The sequence below is a fragment of the Myodes glareolus genome, chromosome 14 (assembly GCF_982192425.1).
Source record: "Myodes glareolus chromosome 14, mMyoGla1.1, whole genome shotgun sequence".
Classification (NCBI taxonomy): domain Eukaryota; kingdom Metazoa; phylum Chordata; class Mammalia; order Rodentia; family Cricetidae; genus Myodes; species Myodes glareolus.
The window spans coordinates 29,005,213-29,021,825 of record NC_142039.1 but is presented as its reverse complement, the minus strand read 5'-3'; the positions used below and the strand labels follow the sequence as shown (position 1 = coordinate 29,021,825).

The window sequence follows — 16,613 nt, the reverse complement described above, 5'->3', positions numbered from 1 at the left end:
CCAAAATTGTTAAGTGGAGCTGATGTCAAACCCAGAAGGGAGATCCTGCCCCAATAAACAATACCTGGAGCTGATGCCAAGCCCCTCCACTAACTGAGAGGTTATTTCTTATCCCTCAGTATAGCCCTGGAGGGCTATGCTTAAACTGAAGATAGTTTGCTTTTTCAGTCATAAAAAAATCAAAATAGAAGGAAATTGTCTCCACCATTTGATTCTGTCTCTAAAGGTTTATACAGAAAATCAAAGATGTTCAAATACTGAACTCCACTAATACAAGAAGCAAAATACCTAAGCTGATGAAGGTACACATCCATCACCTTTCAGAACACCAGTGTTTTTTTTTTCTCTGAATTATTTTTCTCTTTTTGCTTAAATAATTACAAATAATCACTGGTATGTAAATTTTCTCTATAGAATTACATGATTTTCTTTCTATTTAAATCTTTTCAAATTTTTCATATACTTTTAAGTTGTAATTATATCACTACTTAGTGTTATTTTAAGTAATTGAAAGATTAATTATAGAGACTGTGGTAATTACAAAAATTAAAATAATAACATGTAAAATGTCATCATGAATAATTAATTGACCTCTTTGATTTAGTTCAGATCAGGAAAGCTACACTAACAGGCTCTAAGCTCTCTTGTTATTCTTTATTATGAGAACATATTATTAAATAAACCAAATATGTGGAGGCCCAAAGCAGGAATTCATAATATCCATTTAACTCTGCCTTAAAAGTACAAGTGAACATTTTCAGTTAATTGCTTACAACACCCCAAAACTGAGGCATGGCCTTTCACATGCTTCAAGTACAGATAGTAAGACTAACATTGCCCAATATGCTGGTTCCTGTTGGACTGCATTATAGAGTCATCTTGTTATAGTGAAGGCCTCCAAGCTGAGGTAAACAAAGCAGTGTGGCACAATGCTGGAGGAGGAGAGTTTCTGGCCCCAAGGAACACGCTAAGTCTTGTCAGAAAGTCAAACAAAAAATAAAGCCTACAGCCACAGAATCCAGGCCAGAGTTCCTGGGCCCCACCCACATGCCAGCTGCTCAGGCACCTCAGGAAACCAGCCCTGCAAGGGCAGCTGCAGGGCCCAGGAACAGAGGACTGAGCTCTGGGACTGCAGAGCTGTTGAGAACAGAGTCAGTGCTGCAGGGAGATGCTGAAGAAATCAGTCTTCTGGGTCAGCTCCCTTACTGCTATTGACAGCTCTCAGAAGTTTCTACTCCACCTGCTCCCAGCTTATCTCTTCAGTGTCCTTCCTAACTCCTTAGAAGAACTCCCACACCAAGTAATTCTGTTCTACTTGGCTGAAATACTAAATAATCCAAATAATTTACAAAATTAATTTACATGATTGTAAATATTACATTAAAATAACAAAAATTCAAATAATTTACAAAAATTATTAAAATTATTTTTATCGGACATAGTGACTTATGCCTATAATATATGCACTGGAAAGACTAAAGCAGGTTGAGCTACATAGTGATAGCCAAGACAGTCTGCACTACAAAGTGAAACCATGTTTTAATAAAACAACAGAAAAATATTATTTTCATTATTAACCTAAGTAACTAGGTTAGTAAATAGCCTGAGGTTTAATTTAACATATTAAAATGGACTCTGGCTACTGCTCTCCCTCAATCCCTAGCTATTATGGAGAAGTCGTGGCTGGTACACCCTGCCCCTTCCCAGGAACTTCCCAGCACAAGGACTGGGCTGAGTTTTCCTTCTCTCAGCTTTTCTGATTCTTATATAAATAACTCAGCCATTCTGCTATGCTGGGCTGGTGACCTCTTTGCCTCTTGGCCACAGTTCTTGGTTCACACTCTTCTCCCTGCCCCCGCTCCTCCCATAGCCCAATTCAGTTTGCAGGTCATGTTCACTCTTCACTCTCCCAGATGCCTCTGCCTCTACCTGTGTTCTTCCTTATATCTATAATAAAAATCTCAACTCCTTAGGTGCATTCGTGTCCTTTTATTTCTTTTTTTCATTCATGACTAACTTATTCAAAATAACTAAAATAATAAACATCACTTGATTTAGTTCATAGTACTTCACATATTTTGGAAGAAAGTAAGTTGCCTTCTACAAAAGTATATTCTGGAATCATTTTTTAAAAGCTTTTAATAGTCCCTTGGGGGTTATATAGTTTTATAGTGACCTCTACTATAATTAGATCTGTAGAAGATTCTTTAATCTGCAGGGAGCCCATTGTACAGTAACACTTGTGATCACATCTGATATACAGCTAACTATGAACACCAGAGCTAGTTAAATATACCCATTCATGACAAATAATCTCTAGAGAGTAGGACAGGTTAGCATTTAGCAACTCTAGGTTTCAAAGAACACATTGGCAATTCATTACAGGAAATAAAAGTATTTTTTTAAACTATTTTTAGATTGAGACAAATCTTTAACAAACGTTCATTCGATATGAAATTTCCCTTCTTTAACCAATCTTTCAAAAAATAACTAGATTTTTTTTTTAGAAGAACAATATCGGTGATTCAAACCTTAAATTGCTAAGCTGCTTTGACTCACATGATCAGAAAAGGCTAGAGGCAAGCAGTAAAGACAGGTCCAGATTGAAAAAAACCTCTAAACAGGTAACAGTATGTTTCAAAATGTGCATAGGCTTTAAAAAGAAAAGAAATTTGGTATAGAAAGTCATAGGAAAAATGGTTTAAAAATAATAAAGTCTTTAAAGACAGAATAAAGTAATATAAAAGGAAAAATCTAAGAAAAGATGGAAATACACAAGGAGTCTGGATCCTGTATGATATTGTGTTGACTCTAAATTTTCTGAATGCTGATTAGCAAGAGACAACTCCTGAGAGACATGAAATTGTGAAAGGTACTGCTGAATTAAATCAACCTAAATACTTTAGGGATGCCTTAACTTTAAAATGGAATTCAGAAAATGTATTGTGTTAAAGAAGAGGTTATGCTTTTGCTTCCACAGGACATAAAAGATTGTGGATTCTTTAAAGGTAAATAAAGATCAGGTTTAATTGGGGAGACCTAAAAATCTTGGCTACAAACATAAAGAAATAAACCACAAAAAACTACAAGACAGGTGACATATTTACTGGTCCCTTTGCATGGGAACAATTCTGAGACTGGATAACAAATTTTACAACTAATTTTCCTAGGACTTGATCATTATCTCTATTTTCTCAGGGACTCCAAAAGATGCCATCACCCTCAGACAACAGGAAAAAGTCTAGAGAATACAACACCCACATTCCCAAGAGGTGGGGTGGGTGGTTTTTGGACATTCAGTGGGTTATAGATGTTTGTCAACATTTAATGGGGATATAAAAATATAGAATAAAAAAAAACTATTCATCTCAAATATTTTACACTGGTATGGATTTTGGTATATTGTTACAAATTTAAAGTTATTTTTGTTATATGTATGTTTCTACTCTTGTTTTGGGTATTGTGCTTATGCAGCTCATTTAAAAATGTAATGTAGGAGTAACGTTACAGAGCGGAGAGAGTGAGGAGGCTGCGTCTGGCTCCCGCACTCACAGCCATTGCAGTACATTGAGCTCCATAGAGACAGCGCCAGGGCAAGCGAGAGCCGGACGGGCACTGGGCGACTCTGTGCCTCGCGGACGAAAATCAACTAAACATAGGCAAAGGAGATCCTAAGAAGTCGAGAGGCAAAATGTCCTCGTATGCATTCTTTGTGCAACACAAGGGAACACAAGAAGAAGCACCCGGATGCTTCTGTCAACTTCTCAGAGTTATCCAAGAAGTGCTCAGAAAGGTGGAAGATCATGTCTGCTAAAGAAAAGGGGAAATTTGAAGATATGGCCAAGGCTGACAAGGCTCGTTATGAAAGAGAAATGAAAACCTACATCCCCCCCCCAAAGGGGAGACCAAAAAGAAGTTCAAGGACCCCAATGCACCCAAGAGGCCCCCTTCGGCCTTCTTCTTGTTCTGTTCTGAGTATCGCCCCAAATTCAAAAGAGAACACCCTGGCTTATCCATTGGTGATGCTGCAAAGAAACTGGGAGAGATGTGGAACAACACTGCTGCAGATGACAAGCAGTCCTACGAAGAGAAGGCTGCCAAGCTGAAGGAGAAGTACGAAAAGGATATTGCTGCCCGCAGAGCTAAAGGAAAACCCGATGCAACGAAAAAGGGGGTGGTCAAGGCAGAAAAGAGCAAGAAAAAGAAGGAAGAGGAAGATGAGGAGGAGGATGAAGAGGAGGAGGAAGAAGAGGAAGATGAAGATGAGGAAGAAGTTGATGATGATGAATAAGTTGGTTCTAGCGCAGTTTTTTTTCTTGTCTATAAAGCATTTAACCCCCCTGTACACAACTCACTCCTTCTAAAGAAAAAAATTGAAATGTAAGGCTGTGTAAGACTTGTTTTTAAACTGTACAGTGTCTTTTTTTGTATAGTTAACACGCTACCGAATGTGTCTTTAGATAGCCCTGTCCTGGTGGTATTTTCAATAGCCACTAACCTTGCCTGGTACAGTCTAGGGGTTGTAAATTGGCATGGAAATTTAAAGCAGGTTCTTGTTGGTGCACAGCACAAATTAGTTATATATGGGGATGGTAGTGTTTTTGGTGTTTTTTTTTTTTTTGGTTTGCTTTTGGTTTTTTTCATCTTCAGTTGTCTCTGATGCAGCTTATACGAAGGTAATTGTTGTTCTGTTAACTGAATACCACTCTGTAATTGCAAAAAAAATTGCAGCTGTTTTGTTGACATTCTGAATGCTTCTAAGTAAATACAATTTTTTTTATTAGTATTGTTGTCCTTTTCATAGGTCTGAAAATTCTCTTCTCAAGGGGAAGCTAGTCTTTTGCTTTTGCCCATTTTGGGTCACATGAATTAATGCAGTGTTTTTCAAATAGTTAGCTGGAAGAGCTTTTATTTACACACCCTGCATATTGTTAGTGGGGGGTAACATTTTCCATCCATAGTTAACTCAAATCGTGATCAGTCAGTTAAGAGATAGTACATAACCCATGTGCAAAGCTGAGAGTGATCAATTCTATTACACCATGGGATTATTAGGATCAAACAGTCTGAAAGTCTGTCCTTGAAGGACAAATAGAAAAGTATGTTCTAATCCTTACATGAGGACTCTTCTTAGCTTCCATTACTATGTAATGGCAGTTACATTCTGCAGTTCCCCTATTAAAGACCTGAGAATGTATCCCCAAAAGCGTCAGCTTAAAATACAAGACTACCATATAAGACTCTGTTGACATTAGTCCTAGTGAAGGCTATGATGAAAACTCTGGCTATAATGCCTTTGCCCATCTATCTAAATACAGGATTGCTCAGAAAACTTGACTGTTTAAAAGTATTTTTAATTAGTTGAGCCAGCTTTTCTTAAAATTATGCCACATTTAAAATTAAAATAAGGGTATATTTTCCTATATTGTGATTTATCCCTTTATTAAATCGGAGACAAGACGATAAACTTTGCGTATTAGTACCAGTTATTCGATCCATTTGGTTTTTCTTTATAAAACCCAAACTCATTCATTAGTCATGTTTAATCTGCTTAGCAGTTTAGGGAACGATTCGGCAATTTTGTGGTTTTTTTTGAGATTATCATTCTCTTAAAGTGCCAGTGTTTTAAAATAGCGTTCTTGTAATTTTACACGCTTTTGTGATGGAGTGCTGTTTGTTATATAATTTTGACTTGAGTTCTTTACATTTGCGTTTGTTTATGTAATTTGAGGAGGAATACTGAACATGAGTCCTGGATGATACTAATAAACTAATAATTGCAGAGGTTTAAAAATAAATAAATAAATAAAAATGTAATGTATAATTTAAAATACAGGTTAGTAGTTAGTCATCTATAATAATCAAACTTCTAGTTATGTTAGGCACATTTTCAAAGTTAAACAGATATATTTCAGATATATAGGTGATCTTCAAATGCTTTGAGAATATGGCATTTAAAATGTTTTGTTAACATAGGGCTTTTCATGACAGCGAGACAGATCTGCTCCTAGCAGCACCAATCTACTTTATAAAAGGATAGTGGGCACTGAAGAACTTTCATATGGAGTTTGCTTTCACTGTGGCAAAGCTAGCCATTTGGGCAAGAAACTGCCCTTGCCTTGACTGCTGACAGTGTGCTATATAAACTGGATAAGCAGGACACAAAGGAAAAAGACTGCTGTACTTTGCCAAGATAAGGCGAGAGAGTCCTTCAAATATCCTGCTGCATAGAAAAGTCTGCCAGATAGTCTAGGTCTGTGGGCTGATGGTGGATGCCACAACATTACAGAGGAAACTTGGGTGACTGTCCAGGCAGCCAGATATCTCTATCGTTTCTATAGTTTTGGAAGTTGTTTGTTCTGCACTTCATGCTTACTCATGTAATAGTATATCCTTCTAGGGTCTTTGATGGGGTTGAAGACTAGATAGTTATAGTTAGTTTTCCACAGTTATGATAGAAGGTAAATTAGGTACAGAGCTTTGGATTCATCAAGATAGGAAAGATAATAGAGGGATTTCTCCAAATTTACCAAATATAAAGGGCTGGCTATTGTAAATGTAATTTTTACTTGATAACTGTTCTTATTGTATATAGTCTTACCATGTTAAAGCTAAAACTTTTCTTTTTATTTAGGCAAAAGGGAGAATCCATTAATAAAATCAAAGTATTATTTTTTACTTAAGTATTCTGTTTAGAATGTAATGTTCTAATTGACATAACCAATAAACTTTTGAGAACTTTAGAAACTATGAAGTATGATCAAACTTCATATGAGGTGTATACTTCACATGAAGTAGAATTTAGTAGCTAAAAGACTCTATTATGGGAGAAGATGAGGACTGAATCAATACATGAAAAGCACAATCACTTAATGGAGAGTAGAGATACTCACAAGAATCACAATTCTGCAAAGCAAAAGAATCCACTGTCAGAAAAGGCAGATGTGGAAGCAGGCATACTAGTACACACACACACATGCCACTACCATTCAGGAGGTTTAGACTCAGGCTGAAATTGCTGCAAGATCCAGGCTAGTCTAGGCTGTATGTGATACTGTGAGCAAACAGAGACCATATCTCAAAAGAATAAATAAGAGTAGGTAAGGATTATAAGGATCATAAAATATTCAGCACTATCTTCATTATTACTTGCAGTTGACCAAAGTAAAAATAGATATAGGAAGGCAGAGCGAGATGAAGTGATTCCTTCTTCTAATATTAGCAAGGATACATGACAGTCAATGTTCTTTTGGAAGTCACTTGGGCACAGGGTATGAATTCAAATTCTGAGTGACCTTTATACTCATAATCAATGGTCTGCCTCACCCTGGGCCACGCTACATGACCAGCACTCCACCTCTAGAGCCGAATTCAAAATTCAGCAAAGACATGACTAAAGGGAACTGGTGAGGAATCGTATTTCAATGGAGATCTATTTTATAAATTATGTCATCTCTCTAAGAAACCTATAACAAAATACTGTTATGTTAAAAACACATTGGCTTTCCATTATATTTCCATTCTTGGATATCTGCTTCAAAGTTCATGCACATCTATTACTTTGTTGTTCTTTGTACCCTTTTAAAAACAAAACCTGCATCCCTCTATGTGCTCAAGGGTCTAAACGTAGAGGGAAATAAAAAAGGAACCAACCCCCAAAAGTGTAAAGAAAGAGCAGCAGTACAGAGTCCTTTCTTTCTCTACTAGTCTAGCAAAAGGCATACACTCAGCCCTTGCTCCCTCACACCAATCCCTTCTGTGCGTCACAGCTCTCAAGAGCAGCTGACTGGTTAAGCCCTGTTTTCTCTCATTATTGCCGCTGGTTTACTGAGTTCTATACCAGCAGTGACAGGTTAGGTCTTAAGTGAACTTTTTCTCTCAGAAATCATGGAGAGAATGTTTATCACACACATCCTGGAGAGAGGAGGTAACCCGAAAGAAAACTGGCCATTTCCATCTTTCACATGGTGCCTTTGAAGAAATGTGTACTTATCTATTAAAGGCATTTAACTAATTGCTTCAAATACAGAAGGCTGTGGGGTAGGGCCCAAATATTGTACAGAACAAGCCTCTTATTGCCCATTTCCACCAGCCTGTTGCTCCAAACTTTAAAAAAAAAAAAAAGAGTTGCATGTATCTAGATAATGGTGATGGATGAAAAGTTGTATCTGAGAAATACCAGTTTGAATTTCAAGCACAAACTTGTGTACAGAAGAACTTCTTAATTTCCTCTGTGCATTGGGTACTATGAGGAGCTTTCAAGCTGCCCACCTGAACCAAGTATTACAGGTGATCAAATCTGAGCCCCATGGTATGATTCACAGGCCCACAGGCCTGGCTCGTATCCAGAAACCTGATGATGTTCCATCACCGTTCTTACGCTGACTAAGAATACAGGTAAGTTTAGTTATTCCCCAACAACATGAGACTTTACTATTACCAATACAATCTGTAGCAGGTAACAGATAATATTCAATCCAAGTCAACTTAATAAGATCTGTCTGTCCTAGTGTCATGGTCCATGGGCTAAATACCACACACAATGACTCCTACTAAACATATAAAACTAGGATTTGACCCCCAAACAAGCCCAAGTGTCTAGAAAGCATGGTTCCCAAACCATTTTTCGTTATAAATACAACAATCAGAATACATCTCAGCAAAGCACATGACAGTGTTGTATCAGAAGTCATTTAGGCACCGAGTCTGAATTCATATTCTGAGTGACTCCTGTGCCCACAATCATCTACTCTCTCACCTCATCGTGGGCCACATTTTCCCACATACTAGAGTGAGTTTGTGTGATCAAGAAAGACCAAGGCAAGTGAGCAGGCGTTCACATCAACTCTGCAATTCCCAGCTTTGTGTACTGAATAATGACAACTGAACTCCTAGTCCAGGGCACAAGAGAAAGTCCTGTGGTTTATTAAGGATACTTAGGAGCACTGAGGGGGGGAAACCAAACACAGCAGACTACACCAGAGACGATGGATGCTCTGAGGAAAGGAGTTGGAATACATGCTCCAAACCATTGAGTTTGGTCCTTCACTTTTAAAGTAAAAGTCCAGTGCGAAAGAATTGCCTGTCTAACTATGTACAATTAGGCGGCATCTCCACAGCTACAAAGGACATAGAATAGGAGACAACCTTGGGGCTTTAATGAATCCACCTATAGGTGGAAAGGGCAGAGGACAGTAGGAAGAGGAGCAAGCAAGAAGTTATCTGTAGCCCCACAGGAGTGGTAACATTAAACTAGACCTTGCATAGGTGACCATCAAGTCAGACTAACTTAAGCCTTTCATAATGATGGTCTCTAAGAACAACAGTCATAAAAATTAACTCAAGCAGTGCTTATCATGAAATCTTACCAGTTGTTTCTCCAACCAATCATCTCTCCCATTTTTAAGATAAATAAAACAGATTGGGTGTTTTTGGGGTATCATCTATGCTCTTAACTACATATAAAATAACTTTATTTTATAAATAAACTACACGGCAAACCCAAGAGAAAGAAATCCCAAAGCACTTAAGAGTGCCATGCATACTTCAATTCTTCAGTCTGTCACAGTTCATCTTATCAACGAGACTAAACTTGGAATCACCATGCAAACATATCTCTGAGTATGTCCTTGAGGACATTTCTAAAGAGGTTTAAGAAGGGAGGAAGAGAGTTGAGGAGAAGCATCCATCTCTGTCTGCTTCCAGACTTCAGGCACAATGGGAGCAGTCACATTATACACCGGCTGCTATGATTTTCCTGCCATGATGGGCTATACCTTCAAAGTATAAGCAAAAATAAGTTTTTCTCTTTTAGTTAGTCAGGTATTTTGTCACAGCAATGACAGAAGCAACTAACTTTGCCTTCTTTCATGTGCACTGGTATTTTGTCTGCTCGTATGTCTGAATGAGTGTGTTAAAACCTTGGTCATAGACAGTTGTTAGTTGTAATATGGGGGCTGGGAACTGAACTGGGCTCTCTGGAAGAACAGTCAGTGCTCTTAACCACTGAGTTATCTCTCCAGCCCACTAACTTTGTCTTAATCTACAAAAGTACGTTTTAAACTAACTTTTTTAATTTCATGATTTACTTATATTTTCCCTATTTTTATTACACAAATGTTCATACATGTTAAAAAGCTGAAAGTAATACAATGAATAGTTGAACTTTCTCTACTCACAGCCAATAACTGCTTAAATTTTCTCTGTCCTTCCTCTGCCCATACATGCAACATCATCAGCACCAGCTAAGTGGTGGACAGATGAGAGCCTTGGTTAAATCAGGCCTGGGCACAAGCTGAGTGCCATGTCTGAGAAAATGTTTTCTAATAGAAACAAAAACAGAATTGCTGTGAGAAAGGATATTCCTTAATTACCTCCAAGCTAAGTTCTAAATGCATGCTTATTCCACTTGTGGATGGCAGGAACTCTTTAAAAATATATAGGAACAGTGACTAGGCAACCAAGATGGCAAGCTCGCAATACATGTTTGATGAATACATGAATTTTTAAGTGTATGAAAAGAACATGCTCTATTTAGGGAAAATGTATTTAATTTGACATTCCCGCTATACCACTATTTCTTTACACTGGCAGCAGGCAAATCTTGCTTCAGGTAAATAATTCTAATGGGGAACCAAAAAGCTTTACAAAGAATAAAATTACACTGCCAATTCAGTCACACATGACAATTTCAACTAAATATTTAAGTTCCCAAAGCATAGTACTCAAAAAGGCAAGTCACTTAGATGATTAAAAAGGTGTCCTTCAACTTGACAACATTTGATTCTGAAGAACAAGAAAAGGGCAGGTGCAGGTCAAGGTTTTCTCTCTCCTTGCATTCCATTTCAGCAAAAATCTTACATGGTAAAGTTCCTGTTCCTGGTTTACAGGCATATGAGTGTTTCTAGAGCATATTTTCTTCATAAATAATGAAAAGAAAGATGGAGATCTCCAAGGTTAACATTCAAACTTCCACATTTAACATTTAAAATGCACCTTGTCTGGTAGAAAGAAATACAGACTAATACATCTCTTCATATCCTTCAGGTTCCAATTCCATTCCTGGGCTGTGTAGCAAAAATGACCTTAATACACACTCACAGCCATCAAAAGTTTCACATGGGGAAAATCTCCAGTCCTTGCTTCCCTTCCTAGAATGTCTCCAGAACATAAACTATTAAATTTACCAGACTTATTCTAAGCTCTCTGCCCTGAGTTCAGTTCAACGTGTGAATATGCCACCGCCAACTTCCATGACAAAGGTCCCATGACTTTAGAAATATATCTGCCTATGTGACTTTCAATATAAAATAAGTAAGTCTTCTGATGTACCTAAAACTATGAAGGATGTGAAAATGTCTGCTTCCCAGTTTAGAAATTTCTACCCCCAAGCTTCAGTCTCTGAAGCTACACTGGTAAACTGTAAGACATAAAACCAAGTCAGTGGAGGTCATACCACAGGTAACCAAACAAGTGCTATGTGCTTACCACAGCTGTCCTTGCCTTAATACTGATTTTTTTAAAGTACTAATTATGTATATGTTAAGATCTGTGTGTCCCCAGCCCATAACTAATAAAATGGGTAATCAGTTGGTACAGCAAGGATATTGACCCTCATCTCAATATTAACACCATAGGAAGTGTTTTAACAGAAGCCACCCAGTTAATCATTTTGGATGCACTTTCTGGCAGATTCAAAACTTCTGTCCAATAACAGAAACCCCACACAGTGGGTGTTTGACTTTGTTGACTTTGTTAATGAAAACTAACATTTCCACTACACTTAATAGTTTATAAAAAAAATTAAGTCTGGGATCTCCTTAAATGCACAGATTGTACCTGTTTTACAGATGAAACCAAAACCCTGATCAAGGTTAACTTAACCTAGGTCACCACAAATCATCACCGTCATTATACCTCATTTTGTGCATCAGGAAGAAAGATCTATAGCATTACCCATTGGTGTAATTAAAAGAAAACTTCTAAATGTGTCTAGAAAATTTTTCCTCTGGCTTGGTGGTATGGTTTAAGTGTTTTACTCCTGTTAACACTGGGCATTCTCAGGGTGTCTTACAACTCCTTCAGACACTCCCCATGTTCCTGGGTGTGTGCATGTTCCTCCACAAGGATATAAACAGGTGCTGGCCTCCACAAGGGCACAGCAGCTGCCTGCACATTTCAACAGCTGGCAGGGCACCCAGGAAGCATGAAAAAGGAGAAAATAAGCTACATGAGTGCAACTTCAGGTCTTTTATCAGGACTGTGGAGAGTTGTGATGTCCCTCCAATGCTTTGATTAAGAGCTGTATCATACAATAGTAACAAGTAGCCAAGTGTTAGAAAGCTAAGGTTTAGCAAAAAGAATATAGCCTGACTTTTAAAGGAACAAGCTGTTCTTTGTGAAGGACAACACTCACAGGTAACTGGGCCACTAACACTGGGGAAAGGACATTCCAAGGCACAACTCTTCCTTGAAAGACTATGAAACAATCTCATCGGCTAGAGTCTTATCACACCCTAAAAAACAAGCTCACAAATGGAAGTCAAAGTAGAAGCAAGCCTTCCTCAGGCCTCAAGAATCAGGTATAGGACAGGACAGGGCAGTTATGGTAGTCCCAGCACTACATGTGCCAGGGTCACATCCTAGACCACAAAAGGAAAGTCATATCTGATGTGGGATTCCCCTCTGTACGCTGTGAATATCATTGGTTAATAAAGAAACTATCTTGGGCCTGCGCAAGGAATAGAGGTAGGCAGGGAAAACTAAACTGAATGCTGGGAAAAAGGAGGCAGAGTCAGAGAGACACCATGTAGCCCCACCTGAGACAGATGCCAGAACTTTAGCCACAGTCACATGGCAATACACAGATTACTAGAAATGGGTTAAATTAATATGTAAGAGTTAGCCAATAAGAAGCTAGAGCTAATGGGTCAAGCAGTGTTTTAATTAATACAGTTTCTGTGTGATTATCTCGGGGCTGAGCAGCCAGGAACCAACAAGCTGCCTCCTCCTTACTACACATACCCAACCAACACATTAAGTGAGTTTGCACACACAGAACACATGGACACACATACATGAATATATTAATCCCAATGGGTCTGGCTTACTGTGAAACATGCCATGTGGGCTAAACAAGGCTACTCTGTGACCATGACCAAGACAGCAGAAACTTTTTCAATACTTCAGACCTCATCGAGTACAGAGCAAAGCCAGTAAAGGCTGGAATAAGGCACACAGGGAACTCTGGCTACAATGTGTATGCATAGGAACTCATCGGGCATTGCCTCTGAGTCTATATCACTCATATAACTTCTTATTGTCACTATATTTCTGTGTTTTTGCTCATAATTTGATACTAGTAACCATGAAGATGACATTACCTCCTACTAGATCACATCAGAAAGATAATCCCTCAATAACAATCCTTCTCTCTTGTTGCTGACCAACTGTTGCCTCTTTCAGTGAATACTTGGATGAAGTAAATTCAACATCTAAATTATTTTTTACGAGTGTTTACATTTTTTATTTTTTTTTCAAAGTTTATTAAATTATAAAAGTTTCCATTTCCGCCCCTCCTCCCAACACCCTTCCACTCCCCCCACTCCTCCTCCTCCTCCCTCTCCATCCCTAAGAGCAGTCAGGGCTTCCTGCCCTGTGGGAAGCTCAAGTTCCTCCCCTTTCCCTCCAGGTCCAGGAAGGTGAGTATCCAAACAGACTGGATCCCAAAAATCCAGTATATGCAGAGGAAACAAGTCCCAGTGTCATTGTCAATGGCTTTTCAGAAAGACTCCGGGCCAGCCACGTTCAGAGAATCCGGCTACATTCAGAGAATCTGGTTGGATAACGTGCTCGTTCAGTCCCAGTCCAACTGGCCTTGGTGAACTCTCATTAGATCAGTCCCCTTGTATCAGTGGGTGATCGGCCCCCTCGTGGTCCTGATTTCCTTTTTCATGTTCTTCCTCCTTCTGCTCCTCATTTGGACCATGGGGGGCTCAGTCCGGTGCTCCAATGTGGGTCCTATTAGCCAATCAAAACTACTGCTAGCTACTATATTACTGTTAGAATGTAAGGAGGAAAATCGTGGTGAAATTGATAAATAATTTTATATCCCCTTCCCCATAAAAGAAAAGCAAGAAAATTAGGAGTGGTCTAATAATTTTATTTTTTATAAAATTCATCTGTATTTTATGGACAAAAAGGTTATTTACATTAACATCACCTTTCTACAAATACGGTTTTTAAATTCGCTTAAAGATAATAAAACATACAGATAATCTAATGGGTATATTATAGTTTTGAACAAGATGGCATCATCAGAACCACATGGAAACCAGAGAAGCAGTTTACAGAAGATTCCTGCTCTCTATAGGTCCTATGTTCTCAGGTTTGGGACAGGAAAGAGTCTCCAACTTCTAGCAGATTGTCCAAGGGAAACTGCTAGTGACAATGCTGGAACCACCATCACAAAGGGTGCAGAGCAAGTGCATAACCTTTTGTAAAAACACGGTGGCCATTGGTTATCAAGCTAAACTCAGAGAAAAAAAAGGAGGAGGAGGAGGAAGAAGAGGAGGAGGAGAAGGAAGGAAGGAAGGAAGGAAGGAAGGAAGGAAGGAAGGAAGGAAGGAAGGAAGGCAGGAAGGAAAGAAGGAAGGAAGGAAGGAAGGAAGGAAGGAAGGAAGGAAGGAAGGAAGGAAGGAAGGAAGGAAGGAAGGAAAGATTGGAAGAAAGAACACAGCCATCTTACAAATACTATTCTTACCTTAGACCTTTTGCTTACTAATTCTGTTCAAAATAATAGTATGTCAAAGGCTCTGCACCATGGTCAGACACACACACACACCCATACCATGTCTATGGCCATCACACTAAGATGTGATGAAACCACACCAGGCACCCAAGTTCCTACACATCTTTAACACAAGAATCATCTCACCTCTTTACTTTTCTTTCAACTTGTCTTAGTTAGGGTTTCTATTTCTATGACAAAACAAAAAAGCAAAAACACTATGACCAAAAAGCAAGTTGGGAAGGAAAGGGTTTATTAGGCTTAAACTTCAGCATTGCAGCTCATCACTAAATGAAGTCAGGACAGGAATTCAAATAGGGCAGAACTTCGGAGGTAGAAGCTGATACAGAGGCCATGGGGGGGGGGGTGCTTCTTACTGACTTGTTTCCCCTGGCTTGCTCAACCTGTTTTCTTATAGAATTCAGGACCACCAGCCCAGGGATAGTACTACCCCCACCATGGGCTGGGCCCTCTCCATTGATCACTAATTGAGAAAATGCCTTACAGCTGGGTGTCAATGAAAGCATTTCCTCAACTGAGATTCTTTCCTCTCTGATGACTCCAGCTTGTATCAAGTTGACGCACGAAACCAGCCAGTACACAACTATAGTTGATGCTTAAGAGAATAATTTGAGAAAAGAATGCCATGAACACATATGTGAATTTCTGGTTCTCCTCTGGAGGAAGAGGGGTTTTGTTTGTTTGCTTAATTGTTTTCAATATAATTGTTTTAAAGGGCTAGAGGTGGTCCAGCTGGTAAAGTGTTTGTTGTACAATCATAAGGAAATCAAATCCCCAACACCCACATGAAAAGCTACGTATGGTTGCATGCACCTGTAATTTTAGTGATAAGAAGTCAGAGACAGGCATATCCCTGGAGCTCACTAACTTGACAAGACTAGATGGCCAGTGAGCTCCAGGGTCAATGAGAGACTTTGTCTCAAAAGCTAAGAGCAATAGTGAAAGACACCTCTGGCCTCCACATACATGTACATACACACAGCATACACAAAAAATTTTAACTGTTTTAAATCAAATGGAATAAAATGCTGCACCATTCCACATTTGTTATACATGTGTCACACAATAATAAGATGAATGTAAAAGTATCCACAACCTCACTTATGGGCACTATTATTCTAAAGACAGAATAGAACAGAACTTGAGACAGAATAGAATAGAATGTAAGAGAAGCTTGATCTACATTTAATCTTTGGTTAAGTCCATTTTATTCAATAAATAGTCAGTAGGCAACAATGGTGCATAGAAAGTCACATCTAGCCACTAAATGGCTTCCATTCTGTAAACTTAAGGGGGGGAGGGAATGGTACATTTGAAATGTTACATATAGCAAGATATATACTAATTTTTCCTTTGGCTCTAAAAGGCTTTCCAAGGTGGTACCTTTCTCAATCCTCAGATGGGACATTGTCCCCTAAGTTAAAAGTATTTATAGGCATTAATAGAGCAAATCTACCAAACTGGAATTTGTTTAGATAGACTCAACCAAGAGTTGAGGCCAGAACTCTATTGCCTAATTTCACATTCCCAAGACAAACCAAAATTTATTTATAAAATTGTTACTTGCTATCTATAAACCTGTCATTTAAGTATATAAAAAACCAAGAAATTCATATAAAAATATTAATAACTTGGTAATGATAATATTTTGAAACAAACATCTAAATTTCCCACTATAAACATGCACTATTTTAATAATAAAAAGGCTCTTAAAATCATCCTAAATCATTACATATCCATCATAAGATCATAATTATATAATAAAAAATGAACAGCAAAAACAATATAGAGTGACTTGTTGTGC

The 16,613-nt window shown here is 38.3% G+C and overlaps 1 protein-coding gene and 1 pseudogene across 4 annotated transcripts in view; one reads left to right on the top strand and one right to left on the bottom strand.

The window, feature by feature from the left end:
- Dip2c (DIP2 acetate--CoA ligase C (putative)) overlaps positions 1-16,613 on the bottom strand; it is a 378,666-nt gene that overhangs the window by 321,726 nt on the left and 40,327 nt on the right. The gene's annotated exons all lie outside the window — the stretch shown is intronic.
- LOC125417566 (high mobility group protein B1 pseudogene) lies at positions 1,169-4,783 on the top strand (annotated as a pseudogene).